This window comes from Equus quagga, chromosome 18 (genome assembly GCF_021613505.1).
Source record: "Equus quagga isolate Etosha38 chromosome 18, UCLA_HA_Equagga_1.0, whole genome shotgun sequence".
NCBI classification, from domain to species: Eukaryota; Metazoa; Chordata; class Mammalia; order Perissodactyla; family Equidae; genus Equus; species Equus quagga.
Window position 1 is genome coordinate 2,310,146 of NC_060284.1, and position 21,063 is coordinate 2,331,208.

General features: G+C 48.2%; 1 protein-coding gene across 2 annotated transcripts in view; it reads left to right on the top strand.

Moving 5' to 3' along the window:
• ATG4C (autophagy related 4C cysteine peptidase) overlaps positions 1-21,021 on the top strand; it is a 154,665-nt gene extending 133,644 nt beyond the window's left edge. Inside the window, exon 12 of one of the 2 annotated variants that reach the window (XR_006886024.1) lies at positions 20,959-21,021. The gene's annotated coding sequence lies outside the window, so the exon portion shown is untranslated. The remainder of the gene's footprint in view (positions 1-20,958) is intronic. The other variant, XR_006886025.1, reaches the window with a different exon arrangement.
• The last annotated feature ends 42 nt before the right edge of the window (positions 21,022-21,063 follow it).

Consider the following 21,063-nt stretch of genomic DNA (forward strand, 5'->3'; position numbering starts at 1 on the left):
AACACAGTCGAATATGCAAAGGGTGGTGTGAGTGAGTGTGTGTGGGGGGCGAGTGTGTGTGTGTGTGTAAGGGGGGTGGCTACGTTCTTGGATCTTTGCCTGAATAAAAGCTGGTGGTAATTATGATAATCATGGTTCTTCAGTCTAGAAGTCCTTTGGGAGATAATATTGTGGCCATGTGTTGAAATTAGCATAACATTTTACCTGCAGTTATGAGGGAATATTATCAACTCAAAACCTTCAAGTAGTAAAAGAATGGCTGAGGAAGGGGAAAGCACGGGAGAGTTATGGGTTTAACAAATACAGTTGAAGCAAGCAGCTGTGTGCAGGCTCTTGCTTCCAGCCCGGCACAATGCATCATGAGAGAATACCGCCGTCTGCCCATTTACTTCTCTTCCTTTAATAAGAGAATCATCTTTAATAACTGAGGAGTGTTTTAATGTACTAAACCTGCTGTTTTAGTGTGCGGCGTCTCTATTGACAGCAGGAAACGCTCCGGGAACACCTTCTCCTCGTGCTGCTGAGCTCAGCGTTGTTGCACGACCCGGATTTTCAGAGGGGCACGGGGCTTCGCCGGTGGATCAGCTTTTCGACCGATGGCGCTTCCTTTTGGCCCTAGTATTTTATTGTCCGGTTCTTGGAGGCGGTGGGGTTATGGCGTCGAGACAAGGGTGGAAGGCCGGGGAGAGATCGGCTATGCACAGACAATTACAATGGGCTCAAAATCCCAGAACATTTACCTTTTCCGACTGAATGACTCTATAAAATGGACACCTGCCATGTCCCTAGCATGAATCACTGTACTGAGAGGCACACACAAGTGGAGTGCGGTCACGCCTAGTTGCTCACTGATGTAGCAGATGCAATGTCTGCCCAGGTTCAGCGCCGGAGCCAAATGTTAAAGTTATTTGTTCTTGTCAATAAACTAAACTTTACAGTGACCCTCTATTTTTATTATGCCACATGTATTTTAAGAGAGGTGGTTGCTGCTTGAGCTGGCAGCCAGTGTCGGGCCGAGGCCTCCCGCAGGCCAGGAGGCCCGTTTGCCTGGAAGCACTCCATCCGGGCCCAGGGTGCTGGGTGGACCCCTGAAGTTCCCTGCTGGTGTCAGGAGCCTCACTTCTCCAACTATCGCATCTCCAAGGAGGACCCATTTGGGGGCTAGAGTTGCTGGTGTTGATGTGTCAGGTTCTGAGTCATGGCTCCAGAAGGTCAGTCTTTGGAAAGGGAATGGAAAAAACAAAACACAACAGTAGTGATCCCGACCTCCAAACACGCAGCCTCCTGTCCCCTAGGGTGAAGTGCCTGCTGGCCCTGCAGAAGCTCGTGCACTGCCCCGCGCCCTGCGGTGGAGGCCAGGGGCGGTGGAGGCCGGGGGCGGTAGAACCCGGCGCTCGGCCTGGGCGACGGGCAGGGGCCGCAGGAGCCCGTGGGCCTCCGTGCAGCTGGAACTGGAGCTCCTTTTCTTTTCAGACGTGGGCAGAGAGAAATAATTGAAACACAAAGGTTGTTTTAAAAAAGAGTTTGGGCCAACAATTATTTTCTTTCTATTGTCTCTCCCAAATGGTGCTGCTAAAAGGAGAAAATGGACTTGCTGTTTGTAAAGCTGCTGCTCAACTCTCCACGTGGGGCAGATGCTAAAAGCAGCAGAACATTGAGACGCCAGCAGTCAGACTGCGGAGGGAGGGAAGACGAGGTCTGTTTGGTCCACAAACTGGATAACGCACAAAATAAAAGCTTATTATCACATCACTTACAATTTATTAAATTTAAAATTAAAATAATTTACATCCTTCTGCTGAACTCCACGGCGCCCCCTGAAGTCTGTGAAAGGCAACAACAGCTCGTGTAGCTCCATGTGTGGTGGCTGCCATTCCGCCTTAAAAAGAGAGGTGTTGCCCGTTTTCAGAGCAATTAAAATTGGTTAAAAATAGCAAACAGCCTTGTGATTGGTGCTCAGTGATTTGAGTAGCATTCAGCGTGGTATTTCTATAAGAGAACAAAATCTGTGGGTCGCTAAGTGCACTGCCCTGGTGACGCTCCACGTACTGCGGGCAAGGACAGGCTCGGTGGCCAGTGAGCCAGACCCAGACGAGTGAGGATCTGGGTGGTCCCGCGAGGCGCCCTCGCAAAGACCCACAGCTCCAGAGCAGCTGGATGGGTAAGCTGATGCTCTGGAACGGAGATTTCATGGTCCTGAGTCCGTGAAACTGTGTGCTGTGGGGGTTTCCTGCTTCATAGAGAGATGAAAACATTGCAGCCTATTTTTCTCTATTTTTAAAAGGGCAAAAAAGTTTTTTTCCTATCTAAAATTTTAATTTAAGCAACAGGATAAAAATAGCACTTAAACTTTGGGTTGTTTTCGTCCTTAGCCTATATATTTAAAATGTAAGAAGTAAATTGAATTAGTGACTTTTGTTATTTAAGGAAAATGAACTAATGATTGAATATTAAGGTTTTGTTTTTGTTTTTGCTTTAATATCTCCCCACTTCCAAATTCCAACTTTTAATCTGTAACCACAGTGAGAGGTAGTGAGTGCAGCCCGACAATGAAGACCAGACCCCAGTTGCTGAACGTTCCCAGTGCCTGGGCCCCCCAGGAAGGGGCTGGGCCTGCACTGCATCCTTTCATCCTCCAGCCCTTCCTGAGGGGGTCATCCCTGAGAAGACTGAAGCAGGAAGGGGCAGAGCCAGGTCTGCACCAGGACCCTCTGACCCAGCACCTAGGATGGGCTGCCCTGTGTGGAGAAGGCTGTCAGGACCAGCGTATCAAAAGCCAGTAAATTTTATTCCTTTTCGGCAAAATTATTTATCAAAGAATAGTGAAGAATTTAAGCAACGAGAGATCATGTCCTCTCTCTCTTTTAAAGTAGACTTTATATTTTAGGACAGTTTTAGATTTAATGAAAAATTAAGAAAAATTATAAAAAAGAAAACAGTTTTTATGTATCTTTTTCGCTACAATGTTAAGGTACGAAATTTGCAGATTTTTCACCTGGAGATTTTTTTAAGTGAAGATTTTTAAAGTTTTACTATTTTTTTTTGATAGTTGCATAACAAAAAGTAACATTTTGTTGATAAGTGGCATCATAATTTGGGGGGGTGTATAATTTTAAGCTTTTTTCCTTATTGGTTTTTCTTGTCATGTCTTCATTTCTGCCCTCATTCTGAGGTCTGGTAACAGCGGCAGGATGTCCGGGAGAGGGAACACCTTGGAATCTGGAGTCAGAAGGCTCGGGTTTGAAACCCAGCTCTGTCACTTATTAGCTGGCCGGTTAATGTCTTTGAGAGTCTTCGTTCCTTCCTGTGAATTGGGAATATTGAGAACCAATCGGGTTAGAAAAGGCTATCAATGTAGCCAGTAAAGGGTGAACCAGGTGTTAGTTCTTCTGATGAGTACCCCTCACACGTGAGACGCGGCTCTAGGCTAACATAGTTTATTTTCTAAAGCACAGTTTATATACTCAGATGCGCCATGTCTCTAGAGAATAAACTAGCGAATTCAGCACGGCAATGGGTAGCGTATGGTCTTGGAATCGCAGACCTCAATTTGAATCCTGGCCCTCCCACTCAGCGGCTGTGTGACTTTGCACTTTGCCTCCTGCCTTCTCTCATTCTCAGATTCCTGATCTAAAGTGGGATAACATCATCGAAGTGACAGAGTCATTCTGGGGATTGTATCTGATGTATGTTAAGCATCTAACACAGTGCCGCCTGCCGAGCAGGCCCCAGAATCATGTCATTGTCGCTTTGGGTCTTTTGAGCTCCACCCTCCTGAGTGCCCTCCACCGTCTGAAGCTCCTCTCTGTGGGTGTTCTCAGCGGGGGCAAGTCCTTATGCCCCGGGGCTTTTACTGCCGGACACGGAAGTCAGGTGTGATGAATAAAACGGATGATTATTAGAGTCACAGGACGTCAGGACGTCTTCCCTGAGCCTCCAGACGGGAGCCTCGCTTTGCTCCCTGTACTTTTTGTGATATTTACTGCCTTATAATCACTTCTTAAATGTCTGCTTACCCCACAAACTGTAAAGCTCCATGACGTGAACAATTCCAGAGACTTTAAACATCAGTAACTTGCCTGGACATCCCTGGGGTGAGATGCCCTTAGGACAAAAAGAACTGCAAAAAGAATCTTAAATGACCCACTGTAATCGTGTTGGGGGTGGTACTGTAGGCATTGTTAATTACGAGATTCTTGTGTGTATTTTGGGGGAATAAAAGCAAATTAGTAATTAAGGGTTACTGTAATTCTATAATTTCTGGAGTTGTTGAAAATTGAGACCATCAGTGTAGGAGAAAGGAGTAAAAAATCTTATAGTTTAAATTGGAAGTAGGAATATGAGATCATAATTTTTTTAAGAAAAATTTCGAACTCTGTCCACTGAAAAGGCCTAGAAACCATGAGCAACAAAGAAACAGTGAGAGCTGAGTGCTCAGATTGTGGTGCAGAAATGCCCTATCCCACGAGAAGGAACCAAGACTCCTTAGGGAAATGGCTGATTCCATTAGGGACACGGACAGTCACACTTGGATCAGGCAGCAGGGAAGCTGGCAAAGCTACCAGGTTTCCCTCAAAAGGCCCAGGAGCCAACGGGAGGAGGCTCCCGGCTAAGGATGGGATGGTCTGAGCATCCATACGCGTAGCAATGCAATTGATTAGAACCCATCAGATCTGTTTAAAAATCGTTAAGTTCATAACGATACTAAGAAAGAGAGAAAAAGAGAACACAAGAAAGAGAGAGGGAGAACATGTGAGAGAGAGAGAGAAAGAGAGAGAGGGAAAGCGAGCAAGCAATCGGTCACCACAGAAAGATGCTGGTCAACCAACTCATTATTCTGAAAAATAAAGGGAAAAAAGTCAAGCGTGTATCTTGCCTTTTCTACGTGAATTGTACAACTGGGTAACTGAATAGAAGATGGAGGAAAGGTTCTTTTTATAAACGTATTCCAGCTGATAAATATAAATGAAAAGATAGAATGAGAATATCACCACTTGGTCTCTCTAATGAATGAATGGATCGGGGCATTTGTTAAGCTACTAACATCACAAAAGAGAGACATTGATATTATGGGTCTCCTGACGGAAGAACACTCTTTGCCAAAAAATTCCAACCTGAGAGTAGAAAGCAAGTCCCTGTTTGGGCCTGACCTCAGCGAGGAGCCCCTCTGGTGGCTTCCTGACGTGACTGAGCACTGCCACCTCTTCTGCTTTTATGTCTTGTCCACGCGTGCAGTCGTTTCGCAGACATTGGTTCACTCGATTATTGCGTGGTTTCCTTGTATCTACTCTCGTCCTCCTCCTGTCTAATATCTACTCAGCAGCTAAGTGATATTTTAAAATGTAAGCCAGAGCATGTCACTCCTCTGTTCAAAATCTGCCAGTGGCTTCCCATTAACCCTTGAGTCAAATCAAAGGTGTTTAGCATGACCAACAAGGTCCTACAGAATCTGGTCCAAATTCATCACCTACCACTCTCTCCCCAGCTCGCTCTGCTCAGCCACATGGACCTTCTTGCTGCTTTGCTCTGAGGGAGCACATGCCCACCTCAGGACCTTTGCATAGACTATGCTCCCCCCAACATCTTTATGGCTTGCTCCCTTACTGCTTCCCAGTCTCTTCTCAAATATCTCCTCACTGGAGAGGCTTTTATTGGCTGTCCTAAATCAGCAGCAACCCTGGTACTCTCTACTCCCTTTGACCTGCTTTATTATTTTTTGTAGCGCTTATTATCACAACTGTATCTCGTATTTATTTATTAAGTATCTCTCTCCCATTAGATTGTAGGCTCTCGAGGAGGGATGTTGTTTATTTCATGCATTTCTGTGTCCCCAGTGCCTAGCGCAGTGCCTGTGACATAGTATTCAGTGAATTCCTGTTGAATGAATGAAGGAGTGCGTGCGGGAGTTGCTGTGTCACAGTGTTTTGCATCAAACGTCACAGCTTGTTGAGGACAAGGAGGACGTTTGTTAGTAAGCTTTTCATTGCAGCATCTTACATGATGCCTGGCAACTACAGGTCCTCAATAAATGCTTCCTGTACTATTAAAATTATCTTTTCCCGTAATTTTTATACCTTTAGCTATAAGGACATTTCTAAAACAGAAGATTTACATTTTGTGTGTGTGTTGTCTCACTGGATTCCTGAGTTGTATTCTGTGAGATAACGTATCAAAATCAGACTCCCATAAGAAATAAAATCATTTCATCATGAAAAAATAGAGTGAGTTCTAAAGACCAGTAAGGGCACAGAAATCGAGCACGCCGGTCACTGGATGCTGTGTGGGTGAGGGAGCGTGTCACAGCCACCCGGCCTGTGGCTCTTGGTAGGAAGCTGTGTCTCTGAGACTGTGTCCGAGGAGGTGGGTGGGAGAAAAAGGACCTTTTTCAGTCACACTCTGTTGGAGCCACTAGGTGGTGCCGTTAAAGACAGTGTGGTTTCCATTTGTGGATTCAGAGGGGAAATATCTTACTAACTTCTAAAGTAAGTAACTTCTATTTTTTATTACAACACCATCGCATGCTTATTATAGAACATGTGGTAAATGCAAATAAGCAAGATGAAGAAACATTCACCCAGAATGTTTCCAGAAAGAACCACTGTTAATGACAGTATGCATTCTAATAATAATTAACAACAGTAATAATAGTGGCTTCCCTTTGTTACGTGCTTGTTATGCGTCAGACATGGCACTAATGCTTTATACTTATTAGCCTCCCAGTCTGTCTAGGAAATTCCTTTCTGTATAGCCATCTGTGGGATATAGATAAGTTATATAGTTACATATATATTGATAAGTATATCATATTTATTAGCTTTTATTTGATAATTTGGCACATAGTAGATGTTCAACAAATATTATTTGAATGAATTCTTGAGAATTTAGTGACATAATTCTTGAAAAGCATCTGGCCCAGAGAGTCATTCAATAAACAGTAGCTACATATTGCTGTATGTATTAACACTAATTAGTTTACAAAACAACCCTGTAAACGTTCTTTGTTGAAGGTGCCCCTAAGAGAGCTGAGCTCGGTTGGTTGAGTGACCCAGTAACAATAAGAAGTCCAAACTGAGCTTCTCATTTGGGATTTTCCCCCTTTGTCCTCCTGCACCTGGTCTAAAGGTTTGCTTTGAGCTCAGAGAGCTGTGCCCCAGGCTGGTGTAAGTGTGAAAAGTGAAGCCAGCCTGGAATCCCGCGCTCCCGAGTGACCGCTCTCCGGGGTCACACTGTCCGTGGGGCTCACAGAAACAAAAGCTGGTGCTGGGGCTGGCTCAGGACAGCTGTCTCCACAGAGTCTCCTGGAATGTCTACGCGGGGAGATGAGCCTGTTTTCCTCTTGCCTAGGTCTCCACCCGCTTCTCTCCCTGACTGCTTTTGTTTCCACACCATCTGAGGTTACTTTAAATTGATTTAGCAAGACACTGAACCTGACGTGTGGTCAGGCAAAGAGACAGAGAGAAAATGATGGCTTTGCCTTCCAGAAGCTTTCTGACTAGTAGGAAGGGTAAGAGAAACATCTCCAAGATGAGGGACTCCTTCCAAGGCTCCTGACTTCCACTCAGAAAAGTAGCGAGTTTCTCAGCGTGTGATAAGGGGCCGTGTGCTCCAGTTTCACCTGCAGTGTTTGTTAAACGTGCATCTCACAACCAGTGGATCTGAATCTCTGGATGCGGAGGGGAGTCCTTGGGATCTGTGTTTACAACAGGCATCACAGGCCCTTCTCAGCACACTGAAGTTTGAAGATCACTGTGCAGCCTCCCAAGATGACGGCAGATAATAATGGAGACTGAAAGGAACAGAGAGTGTATGTTTGACGTGCCCGCTCCATGCCAGACTCTTGAGGAATCAGTCACCTCATGTCTTTTGATTCCTCTCAAGAATACTTTGAGAAACTATCATCGTCACCATCATTCCCTTTCTTAGAGATGAAGAAGCCGAGGTACAGAGAGGTTGAATAACTTGCCCAACATCACACATAGGAAGTAGCAGAACCAAGATTTGTGTCCCTGTGGTCTGACTCAAGAGCCCCTGCTTTTAATCACCAAAGTCAACTGCCTCTCATAGACGGCGGCTGTCACAAAGGCCTCGAAGAGGCCTGGACAGGTGCAGGATGCCCAAGGAAGAGCACGGGCAAAATGATTTATCTCGAAATGCAGCAACCATCAAGAACTACTGGTTCTCAGTCGGCCTTTAAAACTAGATTATATGGTATTGTTTTTATTCTTCCAAAGTCACATGAGCAGTTTTTACAAAGAGCATAACAGCAATCTACTGAGCACCTTTTCTGTGTAATGCCGTTGATATGCATTATCTCGTCAATCCTTGTGACAACTCTGAAATAACGTTTGACTCCATTTAGAGATACAGAAAGTGTTCTTAGAGAATGAAAGTCATTTTTCCCAAGGACACATAGTTATTAAGTGGTAGAATCAGGTCTGTTTTTAATCCAACATCTGTTGCATCAACGAAAGTGGGTTCAGCGACGAGTAACAAACAGTGCAAAATGGTGTGAACAATGTAGGAAGGGATCCTCACGCATCAGCAAGTCCCGCGGCAGGATGGCTTTGAGGCTCGGTTAATTCAGAGGCTCAATGATGTCATCAAGGTCTATTCAACCTTGCATCACCCCAGGTTTGGGCAATTTATGGGTTGAATTGTGTCTTCCCCTTAAAAAAGATATGTTGAAGTCCTAACCTCAGTACCTCTGAATGTGATCTTATTTGTAAATAGGGTATTCACAGAGATATCCAGGTTAAAATGAGGTCATTAGGGTGGGCTGTCATCCAATGTGACTGGTGTTCTTTTTAAAAGGGGACATTTGGACACACACAGAGGGAAGACAATGTGAAGACACGCAGGGAGAAGACAGCCATGTGGCTGGAGTGATGCCCCCACAAGCCAGGGGCCACCAAGGACTCCTGCAGACGCTGGAAGAGGTGAGGAGGACGCTCCCCTGGAGCCTGCAGAGAGAGCACGGCTCTGCCGACACCTTGATTTTGGACTTCCAGCCTCCAGAACTGTGAGACAGTACATTTTTGTGTTGTCACCCAGCTTGTGGTACTTTGTTACGGCGGCCCCCGGAAGCTAGTCCAGCATTGCTTCCGCCATTGCTGGTATTGGTTCAACCTAAGGTTGGCAGCAGGTGGCTGTGAGACTTTCAGGGGCCACATCCAGACAACAGAGTCCCCAGAAGAAAGAAGACACCACTTCTTTGGTTGTCAAGAAAACTCTTCTCTGAAGGAGCCCCAGCAGACTTCTCTCCCACTTCACTGGTCAGAGCCCCAGCCCTCTTGTCAGACGCCCTACTGGAACAGGATGGCCCGTGACCGGGCAGTCCCACCCTGAGACGCAGGCAGTCAGATTGTCCTGAGGTGCACGGCTATGCGTAGGAGAAGTGGATTCCTGAGCAAATCAGGCTTGTCAGGAAGGAAGACGGATGGGGAGGAGGAGCGCTGGGTGGACCACCCGCAGTGTCCGTCATATTCTAGACTGTGTCCGTTATGCTGTGGCCGCCTTTGCTTTGTCCCAGTGTCTCTCCATGGGATGAGAATGATCGCTTTTGTTTTACTCGGAGGCAGGAGAAGTGAGTTTGGATTTATGAGTGAATTTGATTTACAGAAATATCGTCCCATATAGAACCTGCAGCTCATGCTGGAATCAGTGCCCAGGACACGTGGACTCTCAAATGGCAGGTCCAGTCATCCCCCCTTATCTGCGGTTTCGCTTTCTGTGGTCTAGTTACCCACGGTCAATGGCTGTCCGAAAATATTAAATGGAAAATTCCAGAAACAAACAATTCATAAGTTTTACATTGCTCACTGTCCTGAGTACCATGATGAAGTCTCCCGCTGTCCCACTGGGGACGTGACTCATCCCCTTGTCCCTCGGATCCTCACCGTATACGCCACCTGCCTGTGAGTCACTTAGTAGCTGTCTGGGTTATCAGATCGACTGATGGGTATCACAGTGCTTGGGTTCTAGGAACCCCTATTTTACTTAATGATGGCCCAAAGCACAAGAGTAGGGTCATAGCGATTCACCTATGCCAAAGAGAAATTGTTGTTGTTAATCTCCTACTGTGCCTAATTTGTGAATGAAACTTTCTCATAGGTCTGTGTGCATAGGACCCACAGCCTAGACAGGGTCGGCACTCCCCGAGCTTCCAGCATCCACAGGGGGCCTTGGAATGTACCCCGATAGATAAGGGGAGGGGGTGACCATATCTGGCTCCATAGGGGTGATTTACCACGTGCAGTCTTTTGCTCTTTCAGCACCGATTTTTGTGAGGCGGTCCTCTTGGGAGGGAGGGCTCATGGTTTCTTTTGGAGCTAGGATCTCAGGAGTAATTAGGAGGACACCTCCATCCTCATGGGCATCTTACTTCTGCTTTGCTGTAGGAAGTCAGAGGTACCACTGCCTGTATCCTGCACTCAGGCCGTCCCACGGTTTCCCTGAGGCCCCTCCTGCTGGGTGCCTCGTCTCTTAAAGCAGATCCATTCCTTAATGCAAACGTAAGGAATGCGAAATCCATTAAAGAGTCCTGAATATGTTGGGGGAAAAATATGACAGGATAAGTATGATGTAATTTAAGTATTTTGGCACAGCAAATGGAAAGAAATTACATTTCCTATTATCTTCCAACGGTTATTGAAAATGAGATGAAATATATTCTATACTCCCCCAAAAGTCAAGATTTTTTTTTCCTTAAATGCAATTTTTCCCGCAGTTTGTTCATTTGGTATGCATTCCCCTCCTTTCACGACATGGAGGCATTCTGTTATGAAACATTCAATGAAAAAAAATGGACAAAAAAAGTATACTACTTCTTTAAAATATATTGCAAGAATACTCATTTTCAGCTTTTTATTGCAGCGCTAGCTGGTATTCTTGCATGCAGTTTTGTAATTTATTCTGAACATTCTACTTAAACCTTTTTTCAATAGCATGATTTTATTAGAGTCAGCTCACTGGACTTTCCCAAAAAGGTATTTAAGATCAAATAAAACCAGTGCTTGGAAAAATATCATTACAATATGAAAGCAGTTACAAAAACATTAGTACTGCAAAGTTTTATTTCAAATGGCTGAGCTTGCTGTACCCCGGGTTATGGCACTTCTACTTCTGCAGACACACTTACCGGGGAAATGGGAAAAACTGTCATCTTAGCAGTTTTTGCACATAGTGGGGGCAGTGGGGGAGAAGAAAAGGGTATAAAAATTTAAGGTGAGGCAGCAAAATCTTTAGGCACTGGCACCAATGGTAAAGTAGATTTCCGTCAGTCCTCCACCCACCTTCCCATCTGCGCCCCCGCCCCAGCCCTCTGCTCTTCACCTGCCCTGGTGGGTGTGCCACGACTCTTGCGATTGGTCTTCTACCCAGAGACAAAGTGCCAGTGTCTCTGAAATGTGGAAAGTGCCTTTTGGAAATCTGAGTGGATTGGTTATTGAATTAAATGCATCAGAGTCTGATATTCCTTTTGGGGTTTTGTTCCACAGCTAATAAACTCTTGTCAACATGGTGTCTCATGGGTCAAGTGATGTCTTTTAGCACCTCGTCCGGCCAGGCGCAAAGTCCACATGTGAAGGGTTAGCCTCGAAGCGCCTTCCCGGGGGAACCTGGCAGGCCTTCGTGAGTCCTCAGGCTCCGGTGGTGAGCACTCCGTGGCTCTTGTCCTCTCTCAAATGAGCTCCCCACGGCCATCCCCACACTCACCTCGAACCAGGCCAAGGAGCGAGCCAGCACCTGCTCTCATTTAACTTCATAACCGAGCACCAAAGACAAGTATTTCTCTCGTTCAGTTGTGAATATGCCTGTCCCTTCCCCGGTGACTGAGAGCTCTTGTGGCTGGAACCCAGCGCGCAGTGGGCGAGAGTCGGCCATGCCCAGGCTGCAATTCGATGGGCTTTTTTTTTGCTCAAGGAGATTGCTTTCAATTAAAATCTCATGTTTATCAGGAAAAGAGTGTCATGGTTGGGATATCCAAGCGGCTGCTGGATCAGGTGTCTGTATTTTAGAGAAAGCAATCCACTATTGACTGTGCAGCACAAGAGCGACGTTCAGCGAAGGCAAAATAAATCAGCATTTTTAGACATTGGTATTTTCACGCGGGTGATTATTAATCCACACGCAGCTCTATTACACAATGTTTCCCTCATGACTTTTCCTCCAAGCGTCAAACCCATGGCAAAGCACCCACATCCCTTAGGTTTGCAGATGAGGTGGTTTCCATGTGGACTTTCAAATGCGATTTTGAAATTGCGAGTTACTGTTCGTCTTACTTTTCCAAGGAGAAATATGCTTAAAAAGTAAAGTCTTTATTGCTTCTTAAAAGGCCTAGCACTCTGTGATAAATTCTCATATTTTGACTGTTAATATGTTTGAATGAAAATTATTTATACATTTGGGTGAGGTTGAGTGGTTTTCATTTGATTGCTGCCTCTGGAAATGAAAGCAGAGTAGCAGGAAATTTACATGTCACGCTGTGATGTATATCCAGATTATGAGATGATTGCGCGGCAGACGGACCCCAAGTAAAATCATTCCCATCAAACTGTGACAACTGCAATTCCTGACAAGGCCTCTTAGTTTTGGGGGCTATTATCATTGTACAAGAATATAATCTATTGACAGCAGGGCTGTTTAATACATTTAAAGGCAGACAGTGGAAGAAATCTTAACTGTTTTCATTCGCCACTGCACAAGGGTGCAGATCAAACGTGAATTATATTTAAAACTATGCACGTATGATGATAAGATGCATGACATTCATCAACCTGTTTAGTCATGGTTAGGCTGAGGTGGGGAAAAGCCAATATCGCCGCCATATGCAGTCTGAAATAGAGACGTGAGACTGGGGATTCTCTCAGGCCCGGGCAGAGTGAGCAGACGGGGAGATGTTCTTCTTCACCCCCACCTGTCTGAGCGCCAGGGTGGTCCGCGGTGGCAGCAGCAGCAGCAGCAATGGCTCAGGAGGGTCTCTGCACGGTCACTGTGCGGCCTCTGTCCTGGCCTTTCTGTCTAGTGCACGTGCTCACGGCTACTCTGCAGAGCTGTGTGCGCTGTGGGTGAGGCGGACATGGGCGGATGGGGGCCCCTACAGAGGCTCAGAGTTAGGGGGACACGTGTGTGCTGATAGAACCAGAGTGAAAACGGGGCCTCGGCTTGGGGAAGGGTCCCAATGCCTGAGTGTGGAATCGCTCAGCCTCCTGGTCCCAATTACGTGAATGGGGTGTTGGTGGAGAGGCCGCCTGGCTCTCCATCCCACAGGAGCGCAGGTGGCGACAGGGCTGCTTCAGCTCTCCCACGGGGAGTGACATTTACGTCCCCTGTCAACAGGGCTCGGCGTGGTCCCTTTTTAGGAGAACACTCTGGCATAGCCGTGAGGGGCGGTATGTTTTCTTTGTGAAGGGCTGAGAATAAGCCACTGGGAACATCTTAAATTCCCAAGTTCGTGAAGACTCTGCAAACCACAGTGCAGAATTCAGTCATTTAATAAAACAAAAGATGTTCCAGGGCAGTTTTTTAAGAAAGGGAATGAAGCGGCCTGATGAGTTAACGGTATTCTCCCTGGAGGGGTTAGTTCATCAGCTAATATTCAGTTCCTAAGGTACAAACGACTTTGCATGGAGACAGTGGCAGGAAGAACAAAGGAGGCAGAAAAGGGTAAAACGTCCAAGTGTCAGCTCGATGGCCAGAAACTCCGGGTCTTCTGTCCCTCTCCACCGCTTTGGAAAAGAAAATGCTCGAAGAAACCGCACTGCCTGTCTTTCTCCTTAAAACCGGAACTACTAAAGTGAACGGAAAGTTATTTTTAGTGCCCATTCCAAAGGTTAATCATGACAAGAGGCCCTTGTCCTTTGAAAGGCTGTGTGAGTCTCTCCTGAGAGAAGCAAGGAGGGTCCCCAAAGGGCATACAACACTGAGGCCTGGTGCCACTTGGAGCTGCCAGGCCAGGACCAGAATGAACCTGTCGGCATGGCCCAGGGGGACCTCAGAGTGATGGTGGCAGCCCGGGAAGGGACTAGCGACCTCACTCAGAAGAAGAGAGAGCAAACCGGCCTCTTTGCTGTGCAGGGCGGCTGCCGTTGACCCACACTGGGACGAGGCGGGCGGCGTCTCTGAGCGTGAGGTGGGGCCTCCCTGTGGGTGATCACTGCGGCTTCACATCAGCAAGCGTTTCGGGACAGCCTCCTGTGTGCAGACTGCGCTGGGCCTTGGCGTCTTCCCTTGTCTCACAGGGCTTGTGGCTTCTGTCATGGGAGATGGGTGAGGGGACAGGAGAATCTGGGAAGGACCTTTTGGTTTAGTCATTGCAGCCTTTGAAGCATCTAGCAGGGTCTGTGGCACAGCATAAGCATGCAATACCGTGTTTTAATGAACTTTTTATTTTAAAAGAGTTTTAGATTTATGGAACAATTGCAAAGATGGCACAAAGTTCCCATATAACCCACACCCAGTTACCCTATTATCAACATCTTATGTCAGTGTGGTGCATTTGTTACAATTAATGAACCGATATTGACATGTTCTTATTAACTAAAGTCTCTACTTTAGTTCCTTTGTCTTCACCGAAGTCCTTTTTCTGTCCCACCGGCCCATCCAGGATCCCACATTCCGTTTAGTGGTGTCCTCAGCTTTCTTGACCGTGACAGTTTCTCAGACTGTACCGGTTTGGATGAACTTGGCAGTTCTGAGGAGTACTGGTCAGGCATCTGTGGAACGTCCTTCTGGCTGGGATTGGACTGTTTTTCTCACGACGGCACTGAGGTAGTGGCTGGGGGGAGCAAGCGCAGAGGTGAGGTGCCATTTTCATCCCATCGCATCGAGGGGATGCTGTCAGCAGGGCTGTTGAGGCTGGCCGTGATCACCTGGCTCAGGGGCGACTGGCAGGTGTCCCCCAGCCCTTTCCGGGCTGTTCTCCGTGTGTAGCCCACCGTTCAGAGCGCAGGCAGTTAACCCAATCTGGGCCCATCAGATGGCCTCCTCCAGGACTCTGGGGTTGGGGTTCAGAGGCCCGTCCTCTCCTGGGGTTGCCTGAACCAGGTGAGGAGGGGTGGGGCGCATCTCCTGCCTGGTTCGCGGAGGAGCAAGGAAAGCTGGGTCTGAGGAGAGAGACCGGTGCAAACAGAGAGGGTGAGGACAACGGAGCCGCCGGAGAGGGGAGGGGATCCGCCTGGTGTGTGGAGCTTTCTGGAACTTAGTTCTGTCCCTCGGGAGACCCACCCGCAGTTTCCGCTTGGGGTTCAGCGAGACACTGCATAGCTTACATGACCTCCGCGCCCCCTGTTTAAAAGATACTTTGCGTGGTTCTTGGTGACTCATAATTAACATGATCTAAGATGATTTCAGATAATTTTCAAACAGGCGGGCCTGCTTTTCCGCCCTCCTCCCGGCTCTGGCCCGTGCGCGAGGTACTGGGGCCTTGGCCTCGCCGCGTCCAGACCAGATAGAAGCCGCGCTCTCCCCCGCGGTCCGGCCCTCAAGGGAAGGGACGCGGCGTGGTCCCCGAGCGGGGATGGGGGCCGATCCCGTGCGCGTGCGATGCTCCCGCGTCTGCGGCGGGTCCTGCGCCCCGGGGCGCTCCCACACCCCGGACGGTCTCCACCCCACGGGCGGGTCTCGTCGTCTTCCAGTTGTTCCTTTATCTCAAACCAGAACACAGTTTCATTCTTTACACCCACGGTATTGGGGGCAGGGCTTGGTACACAGAAGGCGCCCAATACTTGTTTGATGAATAAGACACGGATTTACTATTCAGTTCAAATGCTTTTAGGTGCTTCCCGTCGTGTTTTAAGGATAGGACTCCAATTAGAGGTGAAAAGATAAATAGAAGGGAATAGCGCCCGACAGTTCGAGCGTGTTTTCCATGCTTTGTGCAGCTGAGCTCTCAGCGCGGGTGGGAGGCGGGACGGCGGGCTGTCGTCGTGTCTGCCGGACGTGGACGTGGAGTCTGACTGTCTGAGGCCGCGCGACCCGCACGTGGTCACCCGTCCGGGAGGGGCGCACGTGGAGGCCTCACCCTCCACACCTCGGCGCATCTGGGAGGGGCTGTCTGCGGACGCCTCGGGTTAGGATGCGGCTGGGCCGGAGCCGCGGCTGCGCAGGGCAGGCGGGGAAGAGGGGCGCCTGCCTGCGGGGAGGGGGTGGGGGGCGCGTCCAAATCGCGGCGTGAGGCTTATTTTCACAGCGCGGTAGGGGGCCCCGTCTCGGCTGAGCGGAATCCTGTGCAACCCAAGTTCAGCTCAGCGGAGTTCATCACCAGCGGAGACTTACAAATGTGTCTGCGCTCCCACCTATTGAACGCCCCGCGAGTGTGAGCATCAGGTTATTCGGCTGTGAAATAATAGCAACAAAGTTAGTTATGTTTAATTTAACTGTTGAATGGAGGTTCGGCAATTTGGGACCGACGCCTCGGTGAGGAATGGAGAATGGGCGGACCGGACAGTCAGGTCCCTGCTCCTAACAGCCAGGGGTCCGCCGAGGGAGGGGGCCGGTCTGTGCCCCCCAGCCTGCCGGTCAGCGTCGCGCCTGTCCCGGCCCTTCCGCCGTCCCAGCCTCCTCCAGGGGAGAGCAAACTGCAGACGATGGCAGGTCCCAAAGCCCGGGGAGGAGCCCTCTGAAAGCCAGGAAGAGTGAGGGTCCGCTCCCTTTCCTTGTCTGGGATACTTCTCCAGGAGGACAGTTTAAGTAATCTTGTCCTCATAGGCTGACATGGTGCAGAGGGTGGCTGAGGAAGAAGGAGGTGCTAGGTGCAGGGTTGTACCCCGACGCCGAGAAGTGTTGCCTGCCTTCTGTTGCGCAGTGTCTAATGACAGGGTTCCCCCGCCCTCCCTCCCTTCCCTGTTTCTGATTTTCCGTGATTCCTGATTTCCATGATTGCCACTGAATGGGAGTCGAAAGGACATTCTTGGCATTTGGGGTCTTCATTGTACAGCTTTCGAGTCCATCAGAGGCCGTTTGCCAGCCTTGGCCCTGGCCCCCCAAAGCCAAAAGCACCACCCCCCATAAACGTTATGACAGCCAAAATCATCTCTGATTAAGAAACTCTCTGATTAAGAACCACTGTTGTCCATCCGGCCAGTTTTCCCAAACTAGGAAGAAAAGGAGGAAAGAGTCCTTATGAAGGTTCTCACGATTTTTATTTAAAGAGCTGAGAATCAAAGGGAAGGGAATTAACATGATAGGATGAGAAAAGTGCCCAATTTCCCTTGCCTGCCTCAACCCTACAGGCTGAAAAAACAAAATATCCACTTTTCCGGATGTCTTTGCACCTAGCATTGGTCACAGACAGAGTCTGGTCAAGGATTCGTAAGTGGAGGTCTGCTGAGGGTGCAAAGGCCTTGGCTTTTCTTGATAAATGGGAAGGACAGGAATGGCACATCCTTTCCTTCTTCTTCCTGACTTGGACGTAAATGGGATGGCAGGAGCTACAGCAGTTATATTGCAACCATGAGGAAAAAGCTAATTGAAGAAATGTCAGCAACTGCCTATCTTCAGACTTCTTGTTATGTGAGAAAAATAATCTATTTGTTTAAGCTGCCCAAGTCCTACTGTCAGTAGCAGCAGAAGGCATTTCTGTCTGGCATAGCACCGTTTAAAATATTTATAGAAGTTAAGTAATAATATGGAAGCATTTTTACAATTTAATATTGGTGAAAAAGCAGGATGTGTGTGTATGTGAGAGTGTGTGTGGGTGTGTTACATATATTTGAAGCTACTGCAGCCTGTGGCGTGCTGGTGGAGGGACCGCGGAAGCACCATCCCGCTGCGCTTGTCTCCCTCGTGGGTGGGCGCCGGGCTGTTGCAGAGCTGCTGGTGAACCAGAGGAAGTCGGCACTGTCCTCGTGTGTGAGGGGCCCTCCGTGGAAACGGGGCCAGTGAACGATGAGTCCTTCCTTCCTGCATCCACTGCAGGCGTTTGCTGGGGCCACAGGCCAGGTTCCGCGCACGGCTGTGATGGGCCCCACACGCCCACGGCCCCTGCCCTCGTAGGACGCACGGTTTACTAATGGAAAGTCACTTATCAAATAACCACACAAACGTCCCACTTCAAGTGATGACTAAACCTGTGAAGGGACAGTAGAGGGAGCCGTGAGAGGGAGAAATCTGAGCTAGTGTGAGACATCCCTGAGGAAGCCTCATTTGAGCTGAGGTCTGGGGAGCTAACTAGGACAAGTAGGGAAGAAGAGAGTTCCAGGCAGAGGCGTTTGCAAAGGCCCTGGGGCCAGAGGGAGCATGGCCTGTCTGAAAGAGCTGAGGAGTCCTGGAGCACAGAGCAGGAGGGCGTGAGCGGGTGGGATGACGCTGGGGGCCAGGGCGTGCAGGGTAAGGGTCCTGGCCCTGAGGCGCCCTGAGCCCCCGGACTTCACGGCAGGCTTCAATCCGGGAGCCATGCGATTTGCTTTGATTTGCAATGATTACCACATCTTCAGCTATTGCTAACTGGGAGGCCCCACGCGAAGAGTTCACAAACTTAAAAATTTTTTTCGGGGCAGTCCAGGGGCAGAGTGGTTAAGTTCGCACGCTCCGCTTGGGCAGCCCAGGGTTTCCCCGGTTGGGATCCTGGGCGCAGACATGGCACTGCTCATTGGGCCATGATGAGGCGGCGTCCCACATGCCACAATTAGAATACACAGCTATGTAGTGCGGGGCTTTGGGGAGGAGAAGAAGAAGAAGAAGAAAAAAGAAGATGATTGGCAACAGACGTTAGCTCAGGTGCCAATCTTAAAAAAAATTTTTTTTTCATTGAATGCTCACAACAACCCTAGGGGGCAGAGACTATTGTCATCCCACTTTACAGACTGAGGCTCAGAGAGGTTAAGTGGCTTACCCCATGTCACACAGCTAACCAGTAGTGAACCCAGTACTTGAACTGAGCTCTGGCTAATGCCAGAGCCCTTTCCTCGTCACTAAGCAACACTGCCTCCCCCCACAGAAGGAGCTGCGTCCTCAGCGTGAAAAGAGAAGCTGGGCAGCAACCTCCTTGAAGGGCTCCCTGTGCTGGGGGCTCTTGAGTTGTCAGGAGGGACGATGCTTGAGGCTGTTTGGACCCTGGAGGAGGCATTTTCTCCTGGTCCCCTTCCCTAGAGAGCTGGGGTGACCTCTGTCCACCTTCCTGGTGCGGCTCATCCCCTCACAACTGTGTTCTCCTGGGGATGCCCTCCTTCCTGCCGTCCTTGGGGAGGAGCCGCTGGCGGGGAGGCCCCTCTGGGAGCTCTCGGAGACCCTCCCCAGGCCGCTGTCCGTGCTCTCTGTCCGGTACAGGAGGAGTGCAGCTCCATTTGGGAGCTAAGGACCTGAAGAGGATGAGGCTCATGAACATGACCTTCTGCAGATCTGAGCCCGTGCCAGGGTGACCACATGGATAAGGAGCTGCATCCATTGCTACCAGATTATTGATTCTCAGGAGAAGACTGAGAGATGAAGTTCTCAGGCATCTTTCAGTTTCTTCCAGAAGTCACGGAGCAGCTGCCACTCTAAACAACCCTGAGCAGGATGAACATTTGGGGACAAGGGGTAATTTTTCTTTTTTTTCTTTTTCTTTTTTTTTGGTGAGGAAGATTGGCCCTGAGCTGACTAACATCTGTTGCCAATCTTCCTCTTTTTGCTTGAGGAAGATTCACCCTGAGCTAACATCTGTGCCAATCTTCCTCTATTTTGTATGTGGGACGCTGCCACAGCATGGCTGATGAATGGTGTGTAGGTCTGTGCCTGGGATCTGAACAAATGAACCCCAGACTGCTGAAGCAGAGGGCGCAAACTTAACTGCTATGCCACCAGGCCGGCCCCAGAAAGGGTAATTTTTAAATAAAGAAAAATGCTGTTCTCTGCAAGAAAATTTGGCCGCTAACTTCATGTGACAGGTGTAATAGACTGTGTAGTTGTGGGGGACGCGTGGTGTGCAGTAAGGCAGGGGAGGTAACAGGCGTCCTGGCATTTATTCTTTATGTAGGGATATTTGTTCCTCAAAGTCAGACTACGTGGAATATTAGCATTTGAATAAATTATTCAACACCTTCTAGAGAAAGCAAGGGGAAAAATCTTTTCAGCCTTATAACATGGCAATCTACAAGGTAGTAGAAAAAGAAGGCTGTCATTTTTTCTTCAATTACAAAAGGCAAATATTTATTATTTATAAGTATTCGCCTTGTAGAGGCTTAACTGTTATTTATGAACCTGTTGCACACTGATTTTCAATGTAACTCATTATTTTTAGCCTTAGGGTGTTGTAAAGGCACACGGATATATTTAATGACACTCTGCTAGTCAGCGCAATTACACTGTGATCATTATGTAAAATGTGCTATTAATTAAACCAATTTCTAGTTAGAACATTCGCTTCTGCAGGGCTTAATCTTAATCTTCAGCAATCTTTCTCTCTGTTTTTCACCTATTAATTATGTGATTACTTTTTAAGTTAATATGATAGAATATGTTTTTATTTTTAAGCTTAATACTGTCAATTAGGAATATTTGTCAAATGGCTCTGGTATTTATGGGCCAAAGGTTTCTTTTTCTTGGACTGGAAAAAGGTTTAAAATGTTATTTTTGTGAAACTGAATTTTTAAAAAATAAATCAAAGTCTTATATGTTCCTTTTTCTGCATAAGCAGCATTCTTCACAAAAATCCTTATTTTCACGACTTATGAAAATACCCAGTTTCATTTTACTTGACTCATTTCAGTGTCGTGTTGGCATACTTTAAAATGTCCTTAAACATCAGACTTACATTTTCACTGGCGTTTTCTTAAAGAAATGCTGAGCAGTGATGGAGGCGAGGGCGGTGGCGGGACGCAGGCCCCTCGCAGCCTCTGCGCGGCCCTCCTCCAAAGCCGGGACCACCTCTGAGGCCGTGTTTCCCGGCACGGGGCCGGGAGGCCTGCTCCCAGCTTTACTGATGACTCTGCTGATGGAGGTTATGACAGCATTTCTAAAAAAAATTCCTTCTTCTCTCTCTAGGGTGAGCCGGTGTGGAAGGGACGCAAGGAGGAAAGGAAGGGAGCCGGCGTCACGGAGGGGGGCGACGAGAGGACGGGAGGCTCCCCTCCACGGTCCTCCCCTCCA